At 38.3% G+C, this 27,578-nt stretch overlaps 2 pseudogenes; both read right to left on the bottom strand.

Annotated features, from left to right (window-relative positions):
- Window positions 1-4,516: 4,516 nt before the first annotated feature.
- LOC149167166 (pre-mRNA-processing factor 39-1-like) lies at window positions 4,517-9,109 on the bottom strand (annotated as a pseudogene).
- Window positions 9,110-13,546: 4,437 nt separating this feature from the next.
- Window positions 13,547-14,755, bottom strand: LOC149167167 (lecithin-cholesterol acyltransferase-like 1 pseudogene; annotated as a pseudogene).
- Window positions 14,756-27,578: the final 12,823 nt, after the last annotated feature.

Consider the following 27,578-nt stretch of genomic DNA (forward strand, 5'->3'; position numbering starts at 1 on the left):
ATATATATACAATTTAAACTTTGAAATGGGAATTGTACCGAGTACCCATCTTTTTGAGGTAGCAAAAAATCATCTGATTTTGAGAAGTGTTGATTCAGAATACACTTTTTTTTTAGAATATTTTTAACACTTTAAGTATCAAGTATGAGCAATTTTTTCAAAATGTTAGTGATTTTCATGCTGATTTTGAAAAGTGTTGATGCAACATCAACCTCTTTTTTTAGAAAGCTTATTTTTCACACTTTAAATTTTCTAATGTATTAAATGTGGATATTTTTTTTAAATGTTGGTAATTTTAATTCGGATTTTGAAAAAAAATTAACATTTTTTTAAAGAAATTTTTGACACTTTAAATTTTCTCATGTCCTTAGTATGAACAATTTTTTTTTTAAATGTTGATTATTTAACAATTTTTCAAGTTGTCTTATTTCTCTTCTTATTTTTCGTCCTAAGATGTTAGTTTTTTAAGGGTTTTCCAAACATTTGTTTTTAATTTTCTTTGCAATGCTTTTTTATAATGAAAATTTTAATTTGCAAAATAAAAAAAATAACAATAACATTAATATATATATATATATATATATATATATATATATATATATATATATATATATAACAAATGTAAAATTATATATAAAAAAAGGACAAAAAAACAAAAAATTAAAAAAAATTAAAAAAAAACTATAAAAAATAAATAAAAATACAAAAATAATTTTGAAACAAGCATAATTTAAAATAATAATAATAATTAGAAAATTAATCCAAAAAAACAAGAAAAAAAACAATTTTAAATAATTAAAAAATAAAAAAAACATTAAAACTAAATTATAAAGAAAAAAATTAAAAAACATTTAAAAAATTAAAAACATTAAAAAAAACATCATTAAAAAAAACACATTTATGAACATTATAAAAGAAAAAAAAATAAAATTTGAATCTTGGACTTGGCAAAGGCCTGGGTCGCTAAACCCAGTTTTTTTCCCGGTCCGGTTGGGATTGCCAATGAACCAGCCGGTTTGACTGGTTTGGAGTTCAGACCAACCAGTTTTTAGAACTTTTTTAAAACTACATTCAGAACTGTTCTCCTCACTCACTCCCTACACCAAAACAACAATTTTGAAGCCTTTGGCCTAGCTTTGACAATCAATTCTTTGGATTCTTCAGAAAGATCTTCGTGCTTTGAAAGTGTTTCTTCCCCCTGTTTGGATATCTAGCACAAGACCTTGAGAAGGAAGACTAATATTCTTTGTACTTCACACTTCTTTTGTTTCATAGTATAGTTGACATTGTTTTCCATTTTGAAGCATCATACATTGTACCTTCTTTATCTTCTTTTGATAAACTTTCATATCTATTTAGTGCTTTCCTCAATACTGCCATAGAATTAGATGTTCTGCTTAACCTATTCGTGCCATGGTGTTTCTCCTATTCTCTCCAAGCAGAAGATTTATCATCCTCTTCATCATGGCCTTCATCAGCATCAGAATCAAAGTCATTGTCTTCATCAGTATCAGAACAGTTCTCCTCACTCTCTGCACCAGAAACGACAACCTTTGAAGCCTCTGGTCTAGCTTTGGTAATCAATTCTTTGGAGTCTTTAGAAATATATTCGTGCTTTGAAAGTGTTTCTTCCCCTGTTTGGGTATCTAACACAAGATCTTGAGAAGGAAGACCAATCTTCTTTGTACTTTGCACTTCTTTTGTTTCATAGTATTGTTGACACTATTCTCCATTTTGAAGCATCATCCATTGTACCTTGTTTATCTTCCTTTGATAAACTTTCATATCTTTTTAGTGCTTCCCTCACTACTGCCATAGAATTAGATGTTCTGCCTAAACTATTCGTGTCATCGTGTTTCTCCTATTCTCTCCAAGCAGAAGAATTCATCCTCTTCATCATGGCCTTCATCAGCATCAGAATCAGAGTCATTGTCTTCATCAGTATCGGAACTGTTCTCCTCACTCCCTGCACCAGAAACGACAACCTTTGAAGCCTCTGGTCTAGCTTTGATAATTAATTCTTTGGAGTCTTCGGAAAGATATTCGTGCTTTGAAAGTGTTTCTTCCCCTGTTTGGGTATCTAGCACAAGATCTTGAGAACGAAGACCAATCTTCTTTGTACTTTGCACTTCTTTTGTTTCATAGTATTGTTGACATTGTTTTCCATTTTGAAGCATCATTCATTTAACCATTATACCTTCTTTATCCTCCTTTGATAAACTTTCATATCTATTTAGTGCTTCCCTCAATACTGCCATAGAATTAGATGTTCTGCCTATCCTACTCATGCCATTGTGTTTCTCCTATTCTCTCCAAGAAGATGACTAATCATCCTCTTCATCAGCATCAGAATCAGAGTCATTGTCTTCATCAGTATCAGAATTGTTCTCCTCACTCCCTGCACCAGAAACAACAATATTTGAAGCCTCTGGTTTAGCTTTGACAATCAATTCTTTGGAGTCTTCAGAAAGATCTTCATGTGCTGAAAATGTTTCTTCCCATATTTGGATATCTAGCATAAGATCTTGAGAAGGAAGACCAATCTTCTTCTTACTTTGCACTTCTTTTGTTTCATTGTATTGGTGACACTATTTTCCACTTTGAAGTATCATCCATTATACCTTCTTTGTGCTCTTCTGATAAACTTTTATATTTATTTAGTGCTTCCCTCACTACTGCCCTAGAATTAGATGTTTTGACTAACCTATTCGTGCCATGATGTTTCTCTTGTTCTCTCCAAGTAGAATACTGATCATCCTCTTCATCATGGCCTTCATCAACATCAGAATCAAAATCATTGTCTTCATCAGTATTGGAATTGTTCTTCTCACTCCCTGCACCAGAAACAACAATCGTTTGCTTTGCAAAGCCTGATATTGATCGGCCTTGTGCTCTTATCGCACCTAGGAGACCTGCAATGACAACTCCTACAGTTCCCCGGAACATCATCATTAGACATTATGTATTGATTTTGATAACGTTGTAGAAATTTGAATGCCCACTTGCTTTGGAAGTCCTCAAACTGCACTATGACTTTTGGCCATCATGTAAAAATTGCTTCCATGAATTCATCAATCACTGACGCATATTCTTCTCCATCAATTCTACAGATTGGAAATCCTAGATATAAAGGATCTCCAAGGAGCTTCTCATTATTTGTTCCACAATCAATCATCACAGGAAGCACCCTTCGAGGATTTATGCGTGTAGCAGAAACATACAAGTGTAACTTTCCAATGGCAATATCAATACCATGTACTCCAAGATCTCCAAGACCCAGTATTCTACTCCTATCCGTGACCACAATCATGTCAACCTGTTCTGCAGGCTAGTTATAGACCATTGACATCATTTCCCCCTTATCAACACTGGTAAAATACATTCCTCTCGGTCGTCTATACAAACCATTGTAGTTTTGACAGACCACACCAACAGTGGGTGTGTATATTCTTTGCGCATGCTCTGCAATATTATCAATTAAAACCTTGTAATATAAAGTCTCAGTCCTATCATGCACTCTTTTTAGCATTCTACACTTAGCTAAAGCGGTACTGTCAAATGGTCCATCTTTAGTATGGTCTTCCAATCTTTTAAGATCAACGACAACTGTGCCTCTTTCTTCGTATATTGCCCAAGCAATATAGGGGCTATCATGTTGTTATATGGTGGCCCAAGAGAAGTAGGCACAACTTCATATGTGAGATACTATGATTGGTTTCCTGATTTCGACCACGGTGGCGATCACAAAGAAACTATGGCATTTGATTTGTGGAGTTCCCTGGGACTGATCCATTTGATGAACGCATGAACTCTCTATACAAAGAAACCACTAGCAAGCATAAATGCCATCAATGTAACAGAAGCCAGAGTTGTTGTCTTCTTGAGATCCATAAATGCAACACCAATGGCTAGTACAAGACCCTGAGAAGAAACAATGAAGAGGAATGTCGTATGCATGATGAGAAGAAAGGCCACAACAATCATGAGAAGGTGTGCCATGAAGTAAACAATAATAAAAAATCCAATGTGAAGGAAGAGATTAGGAGCAGATCACTTAAGGTGTGAGCCATGAAATAAGCATTCAGTCTGATCTTGAAGTCCTTTGGCAATATCTATCTTTGATTGCCACCAGAGCAACCTAAGAATAAGAGTTGTTAAGAAAACCTGCGCAATTCTTAGAAAACTCATGTATTCATGGTGTCTTTCTTTTAAAGCACATACAAAAAAAATTGAGAACTAATACTACCATGTTGCACCCCATTCACGTTTTGCAGATACCGATGATTTCAAATCCTTGGTTATTTCATTTAATGCGATCAATTTTTCCATTTTCATAGGTGCAATGTTGGTCTCATATGCTTCTATCAGATACTACTCAAGCACATCATGAGAAGATAAACTATTTGGAAACTGATCACCGTGAATATTCTCGCCTTCTGCATGAGACATATTCACTAATTGGATGCAAAACACTCCATAGCATCTGATGTTTTTTCAAAGTAGATCGAATTCCCTTCTAATGAATTGTATCCTTAGCCCTTCTAATGAATCCTATCATTAACCCTTTTAATGCAAAGGCCTGTGGAGGTATCCTTGATCGTAGCCTCCATAACCTTGTTGTTGTGTTGTGTTCGCTGGTTGTTGAGGATGCCCATAACTTCCATAACCAACATAGGGAGCATAGCCACCCTGTTGACCATAGCTTAACCATTGTTGAGGTTGCATTTGGGGATCCTGCTAAGGTGGTGGCTGCTGCCAACATTGAGACTACTGAGCATAGCCCGTACCCCACTAGGCTTGTCAATTTGGATAAGCAGACATACCGAATTGTGTAGGAGATACAACAGTAGGAGCAATTGTGTATGTCTAGAAAACTTTAGTCTTATCTGATGAAATACAACCTTGGGAACATTCTTTAGATTCATAAGAGATTTTATGAGGTTGAAACTTGAAAGAGCTTCCTATGGCAGAATTTTGCCTTCTTAATAGCATGAATATCTCCAAAGATGACAACAAACTCTAAAAATATGCTTGATATCTCCTCTCGATCTGCAACACTTAATTCATAGGATCCATCAGGCTTTGGGTTCAACATTTTTTTCTTTTTACAACAGAATCTAAGTACTCAATTTGTTTAGAACCTAGACTTCTTGATTCTAAATGTATAGCTACCTCAATAAGAGTTTTTGAAAAAGGCAAAAGCTCCAATGCTTCATTCAAAACTTCTCTTGCTCTATTTGCATTGCCTACAACCAGCTGAAGAAAGCGAGAGTACTGAATATACAACAGAGGCAGTGACTATGGCTGTTCTTTTGCTTCAATGACTCAAGCTATGTTTTAATGTGCTTCATTCCACACTTTATGGAATCCAATGTCGCCTCAGATTCCATCCAAAGATTCTTGTAATGAAGAATGACTCTATCTCTTTCCTCAAGTTCATTAGCAAAATCTTCTCTCAATTTATCAATAAGGTTTTGCAGTTCAGAAAGTGTTATCTTCGGCCTTTGCTCATTCCTAAGCCAGATGGCATTTCCATCCTTCTGAAATCGGTCTCCTGAACATTGACATATTTTGTAAGAATCTTTGTAGAGTTTGGAATTTCTCCTAAAATACCAATGCTGCTAGATGTAGAATATACAGAAGCCACCTTTGGCCCTTGCAATGTAAAATCTGTAGCAACAGTACCAGATCATCCATCAATTTCTATATGTTGTTGCTTTCTTTTTTTGGAGTGAAGAAGAGTCACAAAACCATATAACCATATGCACAACAAATTAAAACACAAAAATTAAACTAACGGAAAAGGCAGAGAGCCATCATGTGGTCTCTCATGCTCATGTAATTCTCTCTTATTCAAATAATTTAATAATACATTTAAATACATGAGCAAGTGGTCTTAAGATAGTATGCCTATCTTAGACTCACATGGTTGAGACAATTTTTCAACTTACACACTAATTTAGGAGAGCTAGTTGGAGAGAATCTCTCATCCAAACTAGAATCCCTAGTTTGAGGAATTCTCATGATTTTATTTAATAATTGGATTTATTATTGATTTTTAAGAGAGTGAGGCTAACATTCCCCCCCTCAATGATAAATCCAAAATGAACAAGGAACCATCTTCCAAGTTCTCAAGTTGATCCTCAAAAAACATTTGCCTGAAAAACTGCCAAAGCTAAATGCTGAAAAAAACTCAAATCTGAAGAGGACATGAATCAGCTGCATGTTTGATTCATCTTTGAATGTTGCTTGACAACTCCATCATGTGCCAAGCCTCAAAAGGATCCAACTGTCTTTTTCTTCAAAACAACATCCGGTGTCCACTAACACAATTTGATGAACGCCCACTGGCGTATTTGCTGATGATGATCGCCCACTGGCTGATGAAGATGCCCACTAGTGGCTTCGCTATTTGTCGAGACTTTTAGTCTGACAACCAATTGTCAATTTCATTGACATTTCCCCCCTTTGTCAGCTGAAGGATAGGCAATCTTCTCCAAATTATATCTGAACTCCCCCCTTGTAGGTGTAGGAGTGTCTCACTGGTGTACTCCCCCGTTCAACTACATGAGAGTACCATCTTCATTTGACTGTTGGTTGCAATATGTGTGAGTGAATCTGATTGTAAAACTTGTACAATCTTCTGGCTATGGATGACCATTCCCATGGATCAATCCATGAATAATTGATCTTTAATCTGGCAGGTTGGTCTTGTTTGCAGCATTTCTCTGATGAATGATTCTGCTTGCCACAATGGTGACAAGGATAGAGACCAAAACACTGATCTTCCAGATGAGTGGTTCTTTGACAATGAGAACATGTCGGTTTGTTTGCAACTTGACTTTGTGTGCATTTCTGTTTGTCTGCAACTTCAATTTGTACACATGTCTATTTGTATGCAACTTTCTCATGGCTTGTTGATTGAATTTGATCAAGAAATCCCGCACTGATGAACTTGATCGGTTTAGAATAATTGGGGATATGCAAGTTGTTTTCATCTTTGTCATATCCTAATCCTCATCGTTTTTTGTTACTTTGAAGGTATTCCCATGGCTTGATGATTGGTTTGGAAGAAAGTTGAACTAGATCAGGGACCACTTCGACACTTGAAGTTGGTTGGATCAGTGACTTGGAATTGACATATTTATCTTCATCTGTACGAATGAAAGACTTGGAAACATCACTCTTCTGTTGCAACTCATCTCTTTGAGGTTGCAACCCCAGTTGAAGGAACTCAATTGTATCATATGCTTGTTGTAGATTCTTTGAAATATCAGCAAGAGTTGATTTTCTGATTTGTACCATGTCTTCAGCAGTTGAGAGGATCAAATTGTTAAGAATCTTTAACAACTGAATGCTTGTCGCCATGTGATCTTGCTGGAACTCATGCTCTCTTGCTTTTAATACTTGTTGGATTTTCAGAACTCGCTCTCTTGATGTTTGGTTGATTGTTGCACGCTCGCTTGAACTTGTTTTAACAATTGATTGTTTGAACTCACACTTGCTTTCTTTCACGCTTGCTTGATGCTTGCTTCAATCAGTTTTAGGCTCGCTTGATGTTGTGAGATTTGCACTTGCTTGAACTCACACTGTTGATTGATCAAAAGAAGGGTGTCGAATACTATCGAAAATGCACCCAAGATACAAATGAAAAGTTCAATCTTGATGACTCAGTTGAAGACTTACTGGACTTAATGTATTCACCTGGTTTAATTGATTCCCTATCAATTCAAAGCATGGGTGTTGGTTTCAACCGAGAATGCACCCGTACAATTCTGTTAAAAAATGTGTATTTGCAAGTGATACAAAAAGTGTTGATGATGTTGATGTCGTCTTGGCTTGAAATGCTTGATTTTGTAGCGTCCTTAACTTAATTGCATGAATTAGCTGTTGTGAAATGTTGTTGCAGAATCTTACTTTTATCAAGTCGATGATGTGACACTTTGTGCTTATGAACTTAACTGATTATGGGAGCTTTGATTTCAGGAGCTTGATCGATGACTTGTATATGTAAACTTTCTTATGTGCATGTAGGTGTCTTGTTTAAACATAATAAAGAGAGTGTTTTATAAATTCGACTCAAATCATACAAGCACATTCACAACACAGAGTGTACCTATGATCCCCTTATTCAATTTCGGGCAGATCTAGGACACGATCACCACAAAAGATATGTTTTTATTAACCTTCAAGATACATCATCATGACAATGTCTTCAGTGAGACGTCTCAAGCAAAGATTGAGAACTCCTTCGCGTCAAATTGTCTTCAAAAAACTGCCTATAGTGAATCAATCACTCTCAAAGTAAAAGATTACTTTGGATTACAATAATGTTTTTCACTTAAACAAATTCACTTATCGCTCCAAATTTACAAAAATTGCACCTTATAACTTCAAAATAAAATATTTACATTTAACACTCCTCACCTTATATCTCCACAGTAATAAAAAAAATAAATTTTACTTTCATAAAAATTAAACTCCATTCCCAAAATCTCATACAAAAATACTACACCTTATTACACCTCCAAAAAAACTTATGTTTAAAACTATTACACCTTATCTCTCCATCACTTCAAAATATAAGTTACTTTAAAAAAAAATACAAACACTACTTATCTCTCCTTGATTTTTTAAATCACTTTCGAAAAAGTTTAAATCACTTTCGAAAAAGTGAATTGAAATTTTTCTTTAAACATTCACCATAAGTGAATAATGGGAAAATGCGTTTGAAATTTCTTGTTTTGGTGCATACCTTTTGGCAAGTCCCTTTTAAACAATAATATGAGCAGTTCGAGCTTTAAAAAAATAATATGAACTTATTGCAACTTTCCCAGAAAATGTTCGTTCTTCAAACTATTGTCCCCTGGAAACTGATCCAGCACTTTGCAGCATCCACCAATCAGCATGAGGTCAGCTCAGCGCTTCGCACAACAGTCCAACATACGAGGTTTCTAAAAGCCTCCTCCCAAGAGGCAGTGTTCAATGAATTTGATTGAGCACCTAGAGGCATCTCTTCTGCACACGTCTTGCAAAAACATAGCAGATTCAAGCATCGTTTCGCCCCAGATTTGGACCGATCCAAAACTGTTTTAAACTCTGCATTCATTTTTGCATTAACAGTCAAAGGCACCTCGTCTCAGCATGGCTGACATTTTGCAAGGCTTGAATTGTTAATCTGAACCGACGTTGCTGTAAATAGATGGGAGTTATTGGAGACTCGCAGTGACGGAGGTGCTGAGATGTAATTTGTTTTGCATGAGGGTGGAGTTTCGAAGCCGTGACAAATGGAGACCTAAATCAAATGCGAGCTTGCGATTACACAGTTTCTGCAACCCATGGTGACATGGATCAAAACACAAGAAATTATGAAAGAATTCAGGAATTTTGGCGCACACCAAGCGGACTTCAATTCCTTTACGCAGACTTCACATTTTATGAGTGACTTAAACCGGCTTCCACGTTCGACGGACTTCCCAGGGGCAATCCGCACACAGGCTTTGCTGTACCCTCCTTACACAGGTTCCCTCATAAAAGCTCTGATACCAAATGAAGAAGAATCACAAAACCATATAACTATTTGCACAGTGAATTAACATAAAAAAACCATATAACTATTTGCACAGTGAATTAACATAAAAAAGTTAAATTAAATTGGCAGAAAAGGTAGAGAGCCATCATTGGTCTCTCATGCTCATGTAATTCTCTTTTATTCAAATAATTTAATAATACATTTAAATTGGTTTTAAGATAGTGTCTCTATCTTAGACTCACTTGGTTGAGACAATTTCTCAACTTACGCACTAATTTAGTAGAGCTAGTTGGAGAGAATCTCTCATCCAAACTAGAATCCTTAGTTTAATTCTCATGATTTTATTTATTTAATTTAATAATTGGATTTATTATTGATTTTTAAGAGAGTGAGGCTAACATGGAGTAGATGTCTTCAACAATTTCATAGGGAAATTGTTTGTCTTCTTTGTTCACAATTGCATTTCTACTTTGATGTGCTTCTCTGATGACAATTTGAAACATCCAGGTAATATGCAAGTACAATAACCAATGTTTCCTACATCAAACACTTTCAATTAGTTTGAAACTATTCAAAGTAGATCTATGAACAGGTAATAGGAAAATGCATAGTCTAACTTATAGACAAAATAGACTTTTTGAGTGGCAAAATAATTTTAAGAACAAATGTGATTTTTTGTTATTTAAAATGCATTTTTGGATGCATAAATGGATTCGGCGCCCTGAAAAACTCCATGGGGGACTCGAATTATACATATTAAACAATTGAAACTCAAGTTTTTAAAAATCTCTACCGGAATTTGGTTAAACTTAACCATAAAAAATGTCGTGAAAAATGTCATTTCATCTATAAGCTAGACTAGGCCATAAGAAAATGTGAGAGGTTCCATTCAAACCTAAGGAAATCAAATTAGTAGGCTAGGGAGTGCTTGTTTTGAAACCATGTCAAGGATTGAAGTACAAACATTAAAACAAAAAGGGGACCCAAAATTTTAAATATACTAGGTGAAATTTTGGAGGTGTTGTAGCTGCTACAACACAACCACTACTCTTCTCAAGTAATATTTTAAAAATATTCCAAGTATAGGATATTTAAAGTTGTTGAGACAAGATATGTCTTAAACTTCATTACCTTGTGCCCCATTGTGAGTTTAAGAAACCGTTAGTTTTATGGTGGTGAGTCAACTTTATGTTGTTTGGAAATAGTAGATTTGGAGTATGGAACTATGGTGTAAAAATTATCTGGTTAAAGAGTGGTGGAACAAGATAGATTTCTTGCTCAATTTCACATCTCTTACATTTGAGCTTCTTTGAAGTGTTAACAGTGACAAACCTTCTTTGAAGTGTTAACATTGACAAACCTTCCATGGGAGAGGAGTGGTTTACAATGGCATAGATAACCTTCCATGGGAGAGGAGTGGTTTACAATGGCATAGATAACTTGATTGAGAAAACTATGGAAATAATTTTATAAGTCTCTTGAACTTTCAATTTGTTGATATATTGAAAAAAGTCTTGCTGAGGAGAAAAACTAGTTCAATAGTGCATTACACACTTTATAACATGCTTTAAACCCAATATTTTACGATGAAGATAGTATTGCTCAACGTAATGAAAAGGGGAATGCACCACATAAATATAGGTAGGTGGTAAATAAAGTGAAAAGAGCCATTACGAAAATATTTCTAGCCCATCTACACAAAGAGGTCATACACAAAGAGGTCAAAGAAGAATTTGATAGTTTTTTTAATGCTTGTTTGGATGATTATTCAGACATATTTGTTTTGAATTAGAGGAATGCTCCGAGTCATTAAATGGTGGTGTGTTTGTAATATGTTTGTAATGGAGAAAATAGTGTAGATTTACAAACCAATATCATTATTGTTGTTTCCTAACCCAAAATCTCTTTATCAACAAAGAAATTGAAGCACTTATGGTTTTATTCATTTATTAAAGAAAAATAGGTTAGATTCATAAAAGCTTGGGCATGTTGTTAATGTCTATTCCAACCTTCCACTCACATTTTAGAAGAGTGAGATAGAAAATATGATTTTAAATACATGCATTTATAAGTCCATTTATTAGTCCCTCCAAGGCATGACTCTAACAATCAATTTGCTTGTTGATTACTATTAGGTTAGCATTGACCAATGCAACTTATAATGTTTAAATTTGAAAAATGAATATTTATTTTTCAATATTATTTCAAAATTTATTTTTCAAACATTTGATTGTACATATTTATTTGTATAATGATTGATAACATATTTACCATTAGTTACTTCCCACCATAATTTAAGCAAGACTTTGCATAAAAAATATATAGGAATAAGATATAAATAAATATACTTACCAAGAGTTACTTCCCACTGTTATCCACTTCACAAGTCAATTTATTATTATTAGTTTCTATCAAAGCAAGACTATAAGATAGATTTTAATTTGTATGCAATATTTTCTAGAGCAAATAAATCAATTTTTCTCATTCACTTAGAATTTATGTTTCTCTCTTGTTATTAATTTATTTATGAGTCAATCATGATACTTTCCTTTTCAATTATATATATATAAACTAAAAATCCATTTCATAGCTTTTTATTATTAATATAGCATAACAACCCTATCTCGATTGCAGATTCTCTGAATTTATTGACATAATTGCTCCGGCCCACCATCTCTATCACTGTTTATTTTTCTAGAAAAAAAGAGTTCATCCTTTCATCATATATTAAAAAAGGATTACAAACACTGATTGATAGAACCAAAAACCTTTGGGAATTACAACAACAACTGCCATAGAGGAGTCCAAAGAGAAACTATCCAAGACCAATACAGCCAGAATAACATCAACCAAGAGATGAGGGGTATTGACAAAATTTCACTAATATTTAGAAACTAAAAAAAACCACCGAAAACCGAGCAGTCCCAAAGTAGTCATGCACCAATATGGCACAGACAAAACAGAAGCAAAAACAAAGAAAGATCCATAGACACAGTCATAAATTTTAAGGGAGGTGTTCCATCTGGGCTAGCTGCAGATCCATGGGAATCTAGGAGGGGGCACCTCCTCAACAGATGAAGACTTCTTCTTTTTTCGAAAAAGATGCATCCCTCCTCCACCTGCAAAGCGTTTTTTGACAGGTCTGACTGCTGATTCTAATCTCTCAAGCTGAATCCAATCTCTCAAGACAGGTTGGAAGAACAAATTTTGAAAGAAACATGTAAGATTTTGAATGTGATCCATCCAATGCTTCACTGAAATGACCCTTAGATGGCCCTTTCCAATCATCCAATCCACCACACACTTAAAATCACCAAATAGATGCATACTGGATATTTTCAATGAGGCTGCAAAAAATAAGAGTGCCCAAGTGACGACCACTTCTTTTGTATTTGTGCATGCACCCGCATTCAACCAGATATAATAAGATACATTATCTGCAATGAAAATTGTGGTTCCCCCTCCACAAACCCCAACTTGATAAGCTCCATCAAAGAAGCCAACATTCTTCGACAGAGAACTGGGAGGAAAGCAGAAGGATTAGCTTTTGGGAGGTTCCCAAGGCTTGACATATATTTGGCCCCTGGATACCCTTCCTCAACAAGTAGTCCCAAGTTTTTACGTGATTCTCTAAGGCAAGCCAGATAAAACACTTCAATTTAGGCACCACAGGCCAATGCCATAACTTAGTATGCCACCAACTAGCCATTTGCAGAGGGAAGTTCTCCGATACAGCAGAATAAGCCTAACGTGCGGTGATATTCCCGATGAGGAGTTTTATAACAAACCCTTATTATTATTATTTACATCATGAATTGAAATTTATTTAGCACACTCGAGGCTATGCCTTACACTTGCTACATCAACAAAGCCCTAGCACTTGGGGTAAAATTAACCTATCTTTGGAATCATAGTCTCAATTGCCTAGGAATTTGAGTAAGGTTGTTTGTAGATGTTGTTGTCTAGCATCATGAGTAGAACTGTACAATATTAATTACATTGTGCTACGCCTAATTACTTTAGAACAAAATACTTCCAATTTATATTAGCACTACGAATCTCACAAACTATCTTTTGAATTGAATTATTGTTTTTAAGGATGGTGGTGTGAGTACTTTGAGGAATTTTCGCCACTTTTATTGTTTCACCTGCTGTTGCAGACCAATTTGAGATAACTACATACAAGCTGCACAAATTCACAGTCCCATTACCATCACCCTTAGTAACTTCAGATTGTTGATCAAAACTGCTTTTTCCATAGATGAACATCTCAGGAGTATTGACTCTTGTTCCAAACAATAGGGTTATTGGTACCCTGGGAGCTTCCAAATTTTCTGTCAAAGGACGGATTCTAGATTTGCAGAGAGCAATGCCTTTAAAAAATGCTATGCCTGTAAAGAACTCTGGCATATCTGAAGCTAAATAATGTTTTTTTTTTTCTGTTATGACCAAAGTCCTATTTCCAAATATTTTCGGAACTTTGCAAAAGCCAAAGATTACTCTCATAACTCCTTTATTCCGCACTAACTAGAAAGGGGTTTACAAGAGGAATTCCAAGAGAATTACCAAATGAAAATGTCCTCATTTCTTGTCCTGTCCCTCCCCATGGTGCTGCGATGGCAACAAAGTGTTTGATATACCACTTCCGCCATGAAAAAGGTTGTTGATTCAAGAAATAGAGCACCCATATGGCTTCTAAGTTGTGTGAAAAAATAATGACTTGCTTATTTCCATTTGATGTGTAAGCCTATTCCACCAATTTTCTCAAATTTTCCAAATACATTGCACCCACAAAAGAGGACTTTGTTCCAGGACCATAACGAAAATCATAAGGTGCACCAAAAAGGGATTTCCCATCAACATATCCAACATCCTCAAGAGATTTTACCAAGGATGACATATATGGCGTTATATACCGAGGTTTGGATAATCCATTAATTTGGCTTCCAATTGGCAAAAAATGATAGTGTTGTTCCCCTAGATGAGCAGTTCAACGATGATTATTTCCTTCTTGTTGTAGCAAGGTATTATGTCAAGTAATTAAACATGACTACAGAGATTTGCTAATATTATCTCATACCTAGTATTAAGGTAAACAATAACCTCATGCCTAACCGTAAATAACCTTACATCTGGTAACAATATGTTATGCTTACCCAGAACAATCATGCCCAATGCACAATACGTCTTGCCAAATGTTGGGTTAAAACTATTACTTGACATCATGCCCAAATATAAATACACAATAATAGCACATTGACATTATGCCCAACTGTGATTACACAAGGATAGCCTATTTAGTTTATCTATCGTCAGTTTCAAAGATGTTGTAGTACTCCTAATGCTCTCTTATATTTGTACTCTTCATAGTCTTGTTGGCTAATGTAAAACTTTTGGTATGTTCTATGCTCAAGAGCAATTTACTTCAATTTTCTTATTAGCCCAATATCAATATCCAGATTAGCAATCACATTAGAATGATAGTAAAATGTAGATAGAACATAAACCTAAACAATAGAAGACAAGCCAAGACGAGAAGATACAATATGTGGCACCAGCCAAGGAAAAACCCAAATGTGGAGAATCCTTGATCAATTCTTCTTATATTCTTCAATAGTTAAGTAGAGAGAGAAATATAGTACAAATATACAACTCTGATATTTTATGACAACAGTATTAAAGTGTTAAAATTGGCAACTAGGGCCAAACTCCATGTGGGTCATCTTATTCATGGCTGATAATATTTTTATTAGATTCCTCTTATCGAGAGGTGTAGGATTGATCTAAAGATCATCCGATTCCGATAAGTATTTATGGAGATATAAATTTATTTTGATTATGGAATAATTATTAAGCTGACCAACAACTCATGTAGGCTCAGAAGCCCAACAGTAGCATCTATTCAATCGTCAACATTTGTATATAAATACAGGAGGTATTTTCCTCATTTGGACACTCACACTCATCACATCTCTCTCTCTCTCTCTTCTGTGCAGAAAATAGGCTCTTCTCCTAATGCGCAGAAAGGGACTCTTCTCTCACATGTGTGGAAGGAAGGACGCAGAATTTAGGGCTGCAACTGCAGATCGAAAGTTTGACCAACGTTGACCACCTTTCTCTCTCTCAGAACTACGTTGTAGGTGAACCTGACTCTCTGTGGAAGGCTGCATTTTTTGGTGAAGGAATCAAGCCGATCCGACGATCGGTTTGCAAGATATTGTCTGCCCTAGTTGAGGGCTGATCTAGGGTTTGCTGCTGCTGATGTAAATCAGATTTATGTACTATTTCTCTCTGCTGAATTATTGAAGATAAAAGAAGATTTGATCAAAGGGTTTCCCCATATTGGGGTTTGTCCCTGGCTAGCCGCCACATCTTGTGTCTCTTGTCTTGGCTTGTTTTCTGTCGATCGTTTAATGTTCTATCTGCACTTTACTTTATGTACATGTGATTGCTAATTTGTGGATAATAATCAGAAAGAAAAGTAAACTGCTCTAAGCATAGAACATACCATAACTTAACATGGTATCAGAGTTGAGGTGAAGACAAAGCCCGAGAAAGAGTAAGAGCAATCACCAAAGAGAAGATTGGCAAGGCTGTCCTAAAAGAACTATGGGGTCCTCAACACTATTCCCTGCCGAAGACAAGCTCCATGAGAAGTCTGACTATCACGGATGGAAGATTCTTTCGATATAACTTTAGAAGATCAAGGAGTGTTGGATCATGTGAGAGGCAATATTGTTGAGCCTCCATCAAATGCTCCCGCTGCTGCCAGGAACAAATGGAAAACCGGTGAAGTCAAAACAAAGAAGATCATCTGGGACTCTATCGAAAAGCGCTTGGTGGCCTATGTTTCTGAGCTGAACACCTCCAAGGAAATCTACGATAGAATGGTGAGTTTATTTAGAGTTAATGATGCAAATCAAGTTTTGTTTCTTAGAAATAAGCTAAAGGAAACTAAGAAGGGCAAAGATGAGAGCATGCGAGCATATTTCTTAAGAATCACCGAGATCAAGAACATTCTCCTCGATTGGGGAGATTATTACTGATAGGGAAATGGCACTCACGACTCTTGGAGGATTACCATCCGAATGATACGTGTTCAGGACTACTCTTCTCAACAATAACGTAATTCCTAGTTTCGAGAAATTAATGGCAAGATGCATTCAAGAAGAAACAAGGATAGAAAAGCAAGAAATGCCCATGCCTAAAGGTCCCCCTGTTGCCTTTTCTTCTCATGCTAAGAAAAGATATAATTCCGGGGTTAAATCAAAAAGAAAGGTTGGACCTAAGGGTGGAAGAAAAGGACGATGTTACATTTGCGATAAAGCAGGTCACTATGCAAGAGAATGCCTTGATAGAAGGGACTCACACCGGGACGATGATCAAAATCCCTCTCATGGCAATCAAAGGAATGGCAAATCTAATAGCAGAGGTAAAAGGAGTGTTGGAAATCAAGGAAGAGGACAATCATTCAAGAAGGCTAGAAATTCCAGGTATGAATCTAACACTGTTGACAATAAGCAGGATGAATATTATCTACCAGTTGCTCTATCTACCTCTGCTCCTTCGGACTTGCTGGGAATTTGGCTTATTGATAGTGGTGCCTCAAGGCACTTCACTGGTTACAAAGAAGTTCTCCATAATTTGATAGAGAAAGAAATTAACCTGGAAATTGTCCTTGGAGATAATATGAAATATCTTGTGAAAGGTGTAGGCAATGTCTCTCTTAAATTGAATCAAGGTAATACGATCCACTTACAGGATGTATTATATGTACTTGACCTCAAAAAGAACCTGGTGTCCATCTCGGCAATGGAAGACAAAGGCTACAAGGTGACCTTCAGCGATGGCAAGGTACGTGTATGGAAAAATAATGTTAAAGATGCCTTCACTCTTGGGTTTTGAGTTGATTCATTATATCAGGTTGGAGGAAGTCTGCTAGGTGTCATGTCTTGTGACACATCTCAAGCCTTGATCAAGAATCAAACCGAAAATAAGATCAAGATCTTAAGGACTGATAATGGGACTGAATATGAATCTAACGAGTTTCATGACTTTCGTAAAGAGGCTGGCATTAAGAGGGAGACTACTACACCATATACTCTTGAACAGAATGGTGTGGGAGAAAGGAAGAACTGCACAATTGTGGAAGTTGTTCGTGCCATGCTCCATGATCAAAGACTTCCGAAGTTTCTATGGGCCGAAGCTGCAAACACTGTCATATATGTACAAAACCGATGCCCTCATCAAGCATTGGGTTCCAAGACTCCTGAAGAAATGTTCACCGGTAAGAAACTTGACGTATCTCATTTTATAATTTTTGGAAGCCCTGTATATTTTCATGTGCCGAAAGAGAAAAGGAATAAATTGGGTGCATCTGGAAAGAAAGAAATCTTCGTGGGCTATGGTGAAAATACTAAGGGCTATAGAATCTATGTAGTCGGTCAAAGGGAAGTCGTGATTAGTCATGATGTCACCTTTGACGAAGATATGGCTCTCAGCAAGGTGGACAATCTTCCTACTTTGATGAGCTCTCAAGAAGCTGACACCAAGGAACCGAAAGAAAAAGATGATGTAATAATGCCCGATGTGGATGAACCCATGGATCCTATTGATCCACTTGAGCCTTCCTCTTCTAAGAAGAGGCCCTCTTGGCTTAGGGGGCTACTCGATGATGCTAAAGGACAAACTGCACCCCGAGGAACCTTTCGTGAAAGTAAGAAACCTAACAGGTATCAAGGATACCTGACCATCATGAGCACGATCATACAAAATGAGCCTTTATCATTCTCAGATGTTGTCAAGCATCAAGTATGGAAGGATGCTATGACCGAAGAATATGATTCTATTATGAAGAATGATGTTTGGGAAGTAGTTCCCAGACCTCAGGACAAGACAGTTGTCACTTCTAAATGGGTTTACAAGATAAAGCATGCAGCAGATGGAAGTACAGAAAAGTATAAGGCTCATTTTGTCGCTCGTGGCTTCTCCTAGAAGGAAGGTATAGAATATGACGAGATATTTGCACCTGTTTCTAGATATACCACCATCCGCTCGATCATAGCCCTTGCGGCTTCACAAGGATGGAAACTACATCAGATGGATGTCAAGACCGCGTTCTTGCATGGTTTGATCAAAGAAGAGGTCTACGTGGAGCAACCTGAAGGATTTGAGATTTATGATCGAAAATCTCATGTATGCAGGTTGAAGAAGGCTCTTTATGGGCTGAAGCAAGCACCCCGAGCATGGTATGAGAGGATCGATAGCTACTTGATGAAGCTGGGATTCACTAGGAGTGAAGTCGATCCTAACCTTTACCTTAAGGTTGAAGATGACAAACCTCTCATACTGGTGCTGTATGTGGCTGACCTCTTTCTAACAGGTGCAGACCCTCTCATTCACAAATATAAGAGGGAGTTGGCTTCTGAATTTGAAATGAAGGACCTAGGACTAATGCACTATTTCCTAGGACTTGAAGTCTGGCAGAAGCCAAGGGAAATTTTCCTATCTCAAGGAAAATATGTGGTGAAGATATTGGAAAGATTTGGTATGGTAGACTGCAAGCCTGTAACTACCCTGATGGAGCTTGACTTCAAGAAGTTAAGCGGTATTTCTATTGGACCTGTTTTACGAAATGCCACTGAGTATCAACAACTCGTCGGAGCATTAATGTTCTTAGTGAATTCCCTTCCAGATATATGCTTTGCAGTCAACACATTAAGTCAACATATGGTTGAACCTCACCACATACATTGGATTGGTTCCAAGAATCTGTTAAGATATCTTCGTGTCACAATTACATATGGGTTAAGATACATTGCTGGAGATGTGAGACTACTTGGATACACTAATGCTGATTGGGCAGGTAGTGTGGTGGATCGTAAGAGCACTTTCAGGTGTTGTTTCTCCTTGGGATCTTCTTCGATATCCTAGATGAGCAGGAGGTAGAAGTCGGTGGCTTTGAGCACCGCCGAGGCAGAGTATATTGCTACTATTTTGGCCTCTTGTGAGGTAGTCTGGTTGCGAAATCTCTTTAGTGAGCTGTTTGAATTTACATTGGATACCACCGTGATCCTATGTGACAACCAGAGTGGGATTCGTTTGTCAGAGAATCCCGTATTTCGTGATCGCTCCAAGCATATCGATATCAGGTACCACTATATTTGAGATATGGTGCAGCAAGGAGCAATAAGGCTCCAACATATCGGTACAGATGAACAGGTTGCCGACATTCTAACAAAGCCCCTAGGGAAGGTCAAATTCCTGACTTTCCGAGAACGACTTGGTGTCATTCAAAGACCCTCTAATGAGGGTCTTGTATGATGTATTGAGCTCTGGGAGCTCTGGGGGGAATGGGGTACTTCTTGAAGCGACATATGACCACAAGGTGACTCACCATCCCCTGGTGGTGTACGTGCACAGGGTAAAAGAATCAAAACTTTCCCCATGACACCCCATGGAAACTATGTAGCAGGATGATTAGTTCTCCTGTGAGGTCTGTATGATGTGTTCTCCATGACGATTATGTAGCAGGATGATTAGTTCTCCTATGAGGTCTGGATGATGTGTTCTCCATGACAATTATGTAGCAGGATGATTAGTTCTCTTGTGAGGTCTGGATGATGTGTTCTCCATGACGATTGTGTAGCAGGATGATTAGTTCTCCTATGAGGCCTGGATGATGTGTTCTCCATGGTGATTGTGGACAGGATGATTTGCTCTCTTGTGGACAGGATGACTCGCTCTCCCGTGGACAAGATGATTCGCTCTCTTGTGGGACAAGATGATTCACTCTCTTGTGGGACAGGATGATTCGCTCTCCTGTGGACAGGATTAATTAGTTCTCCTATCGAGGCGTCCTACCCATGCAGTCTGGGACTCATGGGAAGTACCTCTCATATGATAAATGAGCAGGGAAATGAGGACAGGGACCATAGTAGTACTGATGGACGCATCGCTGTATCTACCGTACTCCCTATGCTAGGATGACCTTCATTGATCTGGGATCAATGATACTGGTCTAAGACCAGTGGTAGGAGTTGTACCCACTATGACACTGACTTTGGGTTGATTGAGGATTGGTTTGGGACTAGTGGTACACACTCTGAGACTAACTTTGAGTCAGTGGAGGATGGTATGATACATCCTCGATCATTTCTTCTTCTTCATAATTCGGACAAAGCAGAGCAGAGCAGATCAGAACAGGGCAGGACAGAATATAGCAGAGCAGGCAGAATAGAGCAGAGCAAAGCAGGGGTCAAGTTGTACAGGGCAGTACATTTGATGGATGACTATTAGCAACTGACAAATGAATCGCAGATGGAGTTCTCCCTTGTTGACAGGGAGTGTTAAAATTGGAAACTAGGGCCAAACTCCATGTGGGTCATCTTATTCATGGCTAATAATATTTTTATTAGATTCCTCTCGTCAAGAGGTGTAGGATTGATCTAAAGATCATCCAATTCCGATAAGTATTTATGGAGATATGAATTGATTTTGATTATGGAATAATTATCAAGCCGACCAGCAACTCATGTAGGCTCAAAAGCCCAACAGCCGCATCTATTCAATCATCAACATTTGTATATAAATACAGGAGGTATTTTCCTCATTTGGACACTCACACTCATCACATCTCTCTCTCTCTCTCTCCTGCGCAGAAAAGAGGCTCTTCTCCCACTGCCCAGAAAGGGACTCTTCTCTCACATGTGTGGAAGGAAGGACGCAAAATTTAGGGCTGCAACTGTAGATTGGAAGTTTGACCAGCGTTGACCACCTTTCTCTCTCTCAGAACTGCGTTGTAGGTGAACCTGACTCTCTGTCGAAGGCCGCATTTTTTGGTAAAGGAATCAAGGAGATCCGACGGTTAGTTTGCAAGATATTGTCTGCCCTAGTTGAGGGCCGATTTAGGGTTTGTTGCTGCTGATGTAAATCAGATTTATGTACTATTTCTCTCTGCTGGATTATTGAATATAAAAGAAGATTTGATCAAAGGGTTTCCCCATATTGGGGTTTGTCCCTAGCTAGCCGCCACATCTTGTGTCTCTTGTCTTGGCTTGTTTTCTGTCGATCATTTAATGTTCTATCTGCACTTTACTTTATGTACATGTGATTGCTAATCTGTGGATAATAATAAGAAAGAAAAGTAAACTGCTCTAAGCACAGAACATACCATAACTTAACATAAAGCCTAGATCAGAAATGTCAATGCTGATCAAACATGATGGAAATCATTCTCCAAGTGACTTGGTCGAGCCCAATCAACTTCGGCCTCCAATAGTGAGCTCAATCAACCCAAAAACTGCTCATAGTTCTGATTTGATTCTGCTTGATTGTTATTCTAATTAGGGCACTTGCAGGGGCCCTAAACTTCCTTGACAGTCTCGAAACAGTCCTAAGAGAGCTGCAACATACCCTTGAGTAACTCTTCTTTGTTGTGGCACACCCTTGACTGCCCTACGTAGCCCTTGCTATGGTGCTATGGCCTGTGGCCTAGCACATAGCAACCCCTGTAGCAAACATCGCCAAAATAATGTCCAAACACCATCAATGCAGCAGTATAAGCTTACAAGAACTCAGCTTAACAGTCAACTCCTTCTAGCACCCAGTCGGCATATGTATCTCACCCTATGCTGATCTGGTCTAAGTCTTTAGGGTCGACTTCTTCAATGCACATCTTCTCCTTATGACTGCGGATTCCCAACCTTGCTAGCAATCCTTAACTCATGCTTTAGAACTGCCTTATTTACCATGTTGTCACCTACAACACATAGATTTCCACGCTTATGTTAAGTCTCCTTCTTGTTGTGGCTAGGGCCTCCTCTTGATGCGGATTAGGGCCTTCCTTTTGCTGCAGATAGGACTCCTCTTAACTGCGGCTAGGGCTTCTCTTGACTACGGCTAGGGCCTCATATCTTTCTTTCCACCACATCCTCCTTGTGAGAAGACAAACCCAAACAAGTGGAGAAAGAGATCATGAGATTTTGTGCTCCTCAAATGACTTGAGGTCTCCTCTATTTAAATGCAACATTGAGGATGAGTTGGGGGGTAAAAGTGTTTGTTTTGCTTGCTAGCCGACCTTGAAAATCTGTCAATAATAGAAATAAATTCATATCTCCATATATACATGTCAGAATAGGATGATCTTTAGATCAATCCTACATCTCTCAGAGAGAGGAATCCAAGAAAAATATCACCTGTCATAAATAAGGTGACCCATATGGATTTTGGCCCTAGTTGCCAATTTTAACACTCCCTCTTAAATAGGGAGAACTCCATCTGCTAATCCATTTGCTAGACGATACTATCTCTGTCAACAATGCACTGCTCTGCTCTGTTGAACCATGAAGAAGAAGAAGTGATTGAGAATGTATCATACCATTCTATACTGACTCGAAGTGAGTCCCATATAAAAGATAGTGTCTCATACCACTCTTACTGACCCGAAGTTAGTTCCAATGAAGAGAGTGTGCCATACCACTCTTATTTACTAGAAGTCAGTTCCAATTGATCCCAGATCAATATCATCCTAGCATAGGGAGTACGATAGTACACGATGCATCCATCGATATTACTATGGTCCCTATCCTCATTTCCCTACTCATTGGCCAGATGAGAGCTACTTCTCATGAGTCTCAGACTGCATGGGTAGGATGTCTCAGCAGGAGAAGGATGAACCACTCATCATGCCTACATGTCGCCATGGGGTTTCACAGGGGAAGGCTGAACCACTCACCCTATGATTGTGTCTCAGCAGGAGAAGGATGAACCACTCATCTTGCCTACATAGCAAACCACTAGGGGAAGGTTAAACCACTCACCCTATGGTTTCTCATCGCTCCAAGAAGTACCCCAAGCCCCCCGGAGCTCCCAGAGCTCAATATCCATATCATACAGGACCCTCAAGAGAGGGTCTCTCCACGACTCCTAGTCATTCTCGAAAAGTCAAGAATTTGACCTTTCCCAGGGGCTTCATCAGAATATCGACGACCTGCTCATCAGTCCCAATGTGATGGAGCCTTATTGCTCCTCATTGTACCATATCCCCTGATAAAGTGGTACCTGATGTCTATGTGCTTGGAGTGATCATGAAATACGGGATTCTCTAATAATTAGATCCCACTCTGGTTGTCGCAGAGGATCACGGTGGTATTTAGCACATGTTCAAATAGCTCACTAAAGAGCTTCCTCAACTAGACAGTTTCACAGCAGATCATACTCGCAGCTATGTATTCAGCCTCGGCGGTGCTCAAAGCAACCGACTTTTGTTTTCTACTCATCCAGGATATTGAAGCAAAACCCAAAGAGAAACAACACCCATAAGTGCTCTTGCGATCCACCACATTGCCTGCCGAATCAGCATTAGAATAACCATGCAGCCTCACATCTCCGACAGTGTATCTCAATCCATGAATGACTGTGCCCCGAAGATATCTCAAAAGATTCTTGGCACCAATCCAATGTATGTGGTAAGGTTCAACCATATATTGGCTCAATGTGTTGACTGCAAAACATATATCCAGACGAGAGTTCACCAAGAACATCAATGCTCCTATGAGTTGACGATACTCAGAAGAATTTCCTAATTCGGGTCCGGCAACACTACCACACTTCTTGAAGTTAAGCTCCATCGGGGTAGTTACAAGTTTGTAGTCCACCATCCCAAATCTTTCCAATACCTTTACAACATATTTTCCTTGAGATAAGAAAATTTCTCTTGCCTTTTTCCAGACTTCCAACCATAGGAAGTAGTGCATCATTCCTAGGTTCTTCATCTCATATTCGGAGGCCAACTCCCTCTTACATTTGTGAGTGTGAGGGTCTGCACCTGCCAGAAAGAGGTCATCCACATAAAGTACCAGTATGAGAGGTTTATCATCCACAACCTTAAAGTAAAGATTTGGATCGGCTTCACTTCTAGTGAATCTCAACTTCATCAGATAGCCATCAATCCTCTCATACCAAGCCCGGGGTGCTTGCTTCAACCCATAGAGAGCTTTCTTTAACCTGCATATATGAGATTCCCAGTCATGAACCTCAAACCCCTCAGGTTGTTCCACATAGACTTTGAGGTGACGGAACCAGGTGAATACTTCATCCTTCCAAGAGTTTACGAGCATCATACCAGATATATCAGAGTGGATCAATTGCAATACATCTATAGACTTGCTATTATTTTAGGGGAATGGTCCCCTTGTAAGTTTTCGCTCGGCACATCCTGGACATATGCCTTCATGCTCTACTTTGAACTCGGGCATCCCTGTCACCATCTGTCTCACATCGGGTAGGGCCTTATAATGAAGATGGGCAAACCTCTAATGCCACAGTTCAGATTGTAGAGATGTGTCGCAAGACATAACTCCCAATGGAATTCCTCCAACTTGATACAAAGTGTCAACCCGGAACCCAACAGTAAAAACATCTTTAAAATTCTTTTTCCAAACACGTACCTTTCCATCGATGAAGGCCACTTTGTATCCTTTGTCTTCCATTACCGAAATGGACATCAGGTTCTTCTTGAGATCAAGTACATAAAGAACTTCTTGTAAATGAATCGTGTTACCTTGATTCAATTGAAGGGTAACATTCCCTACTCCCTTCACAGGATAGGTGGCATCATCTCCAAGAATAATCTCCAAGTTTGTCTCCATTTCTATCAGATTAGAGAAAGCTTCCTTATATCCAGTGAAGTGCCTTGAAGCACCACTATCAATTAGCCAATTCCCCAAAGTTTCTGAAGGAGAGGTAGTGGAGAGGGCTGATATAAGATAGTATTCCTTTTGCTTATTGTTAACAACATTTGATTCTTCATACCGGGAGTTCCTTGATTTCTTGGAGGGTTGACCATTTCCATGATGTCTTACTTTCCTTTTTCCTTTGCCATTGAACCTATCATTCCTTTGATTGTTGTTGTTGAAGTTTCCCCTGGAGTGATTGTGATCATCATCATGTCATGTGTCCCTTCTATTTGGACACTCCCTCGCATAATGGCCAAACTTATTGCAAACAAAGCACTTGCCCTTCCTTCCACCCTTAGATCTAGGCTTTCCATTGAGATGACCTTTAGACCCTACATTATTTCTCCTTTTGGAATGAGTGGAGAAAGTAGTGGGGTTGCCTCTATTAGAAGCCATTTCTTGCTCCACCATTCTTGTCTCTTCTTGAATGCATCTCGACATCAATTCTTTAAACCCTAGAATATGATCAATATTGAGAATAGTGGTTCTAAATAGATACCACTTGGGTGGGATTCCTACAAGGGTAGTGATAGTAAGTTCCAGGTCAGGAATTAATTCTCCAATCGATAGAAGATCATTCTTGATCTCAGTGATCCTTAAGAAGTAGGATTGAATATCCTCCTCCTTGCCCTTCTTAATATCCTTCAACTTATTTTTGAGAAATAAAATTTGATTTGCATCACCAACCTTGAACATGCTGACCAACCTGTCATAGATTTCCTTGGAGGTGTTTAGATCGGATACGTAGACAAACAGACGCTTGTTAATGGAATCTCTGATAATCTTCTTCACTTTGTCTTCAACCTTGGTGTACTTGTTCTTAGTAGCAGCTGGTGCATTGATGGAGGATCAGGGATTTTACCCTTCACATAGTCCAACACTTCTTGTTCTTCCAATGTCAGATCAAGAGACATCTTCCATCCATGATAGTTAGACTTTTCACGGAGCTTATCTTCAACCGGGAAGTGGGATGAGGAATCCATTGAGCCTTTGACCTTGTCCAACTGTCTTCGGTGATTGCTCTTTCATTCTTGCTTGGGCTTTGTCTTCACCTCACCTCTGATACCATGTTAAATTTTTGGTATGTTCTACGCTCAAGAGCAATTTACTTCAATTTTCTTATTAGCCCAATATCAATATCCAGATTAGAAATCACATCAGCATGATAGTAAAATGCAGATAAAACATAAACATAAACAATAGAGGACAAGCCAAGACAAAAAGACACAAGATGTGGCACTAACCAGAGACAAACCCCAATGTGGGGAACCCTTGATCAATTCTTCTTATATTCTTCAATAGTTCAGCAGAAAGAGAAAGATAGTGTAAATATACAAATCTGATATTTTATGACAGTAGTAGTAAAGCCTTGATCAGAAATGTCAATGCTGATCAAACAGGATGGAAATATTTCTCTAAGTGACTTGGTCAAGCCTAGTCAACTTCGACCTCCAACAATTAGTTCAATTAGCCCAAACACTGCTCATAGTTCTGATTTGATTCTGCTTGATTGCTGTTCTGATTAGGGCACTTGCAGCAGCCCTAAACTTCCTTGACAGTTTCCAAACAGTCATAATATAGTTGCAGCATACCCTTGAGTAACTCTTCTTTGTTGTGGCACACCCTTGACTGCCCTACACAACCCTTGCTATGGTGCTATGGCCTGCGGCCTAGCACATAGCAACCCTTGTAGCAAACGTCCCCAAAATAGTGTCCAAACACCATCAACACAGTAGTATAAGCCTACAAGAACTCGACTTAACAGTCAGCTCCTTCTAGCACCCAATCGGCATATGTATCTAACCCTACGCTGATTTGATCTAAGTCTTGAGGGCAGACTTCTTCAACACAACTTCTCCTTATGACTGCGGATTCCCAGCCTTGCTAACAGTCCTTAACTCATGCTTTAGAACTGCCTTATTTTCCATGCTGTCACCTATAGCACACGTAGATTTGCATGTTGTCCATCTAGGCTTCTTCACGCTTATGTTAAGGCTCCTTCTTGCTGTGGCTAGGGCCTCCTCTTGCTGCAGATTAGGGCCTTCCTTTTGTTGTGGATAGGACTCCTCTTGACTACAGCTAGGGCTTCTCTTGACTGTGGCTAGGGCTTCAGATCTTTCTTTCCACCACATCCTCCTTGTGAGAGGACAAACCAAAACAAGTGGAGAGAGAGATCATGAGATGTTGTGCTCCTCAAATGACTTGAGGTCTCCTCTAATTAAATGCAACGTTGAGGATGAGCCAGGGGGTAAAAGTGCTTGTTTTGCTTGTTGGCCGACCTTGACAATTTGTCAATAATACAAATAAAT

Source organism: Pinus tabuliformis, chromosome 5_1 (genome assembly GCF_031772625.1).
Source record: "Pinus tabuliformis cultivar Carrire ecotype Pingquan chromosome 5_1, CPIR1, whole genome shotgun sequence".
NCBI classification, from domain to species: Eukaryota; Viridiplantae; Streptophyta; class Pinopsida; order Pinales; family Pinaceae; genus Pinus; species Pinus tabuliformis.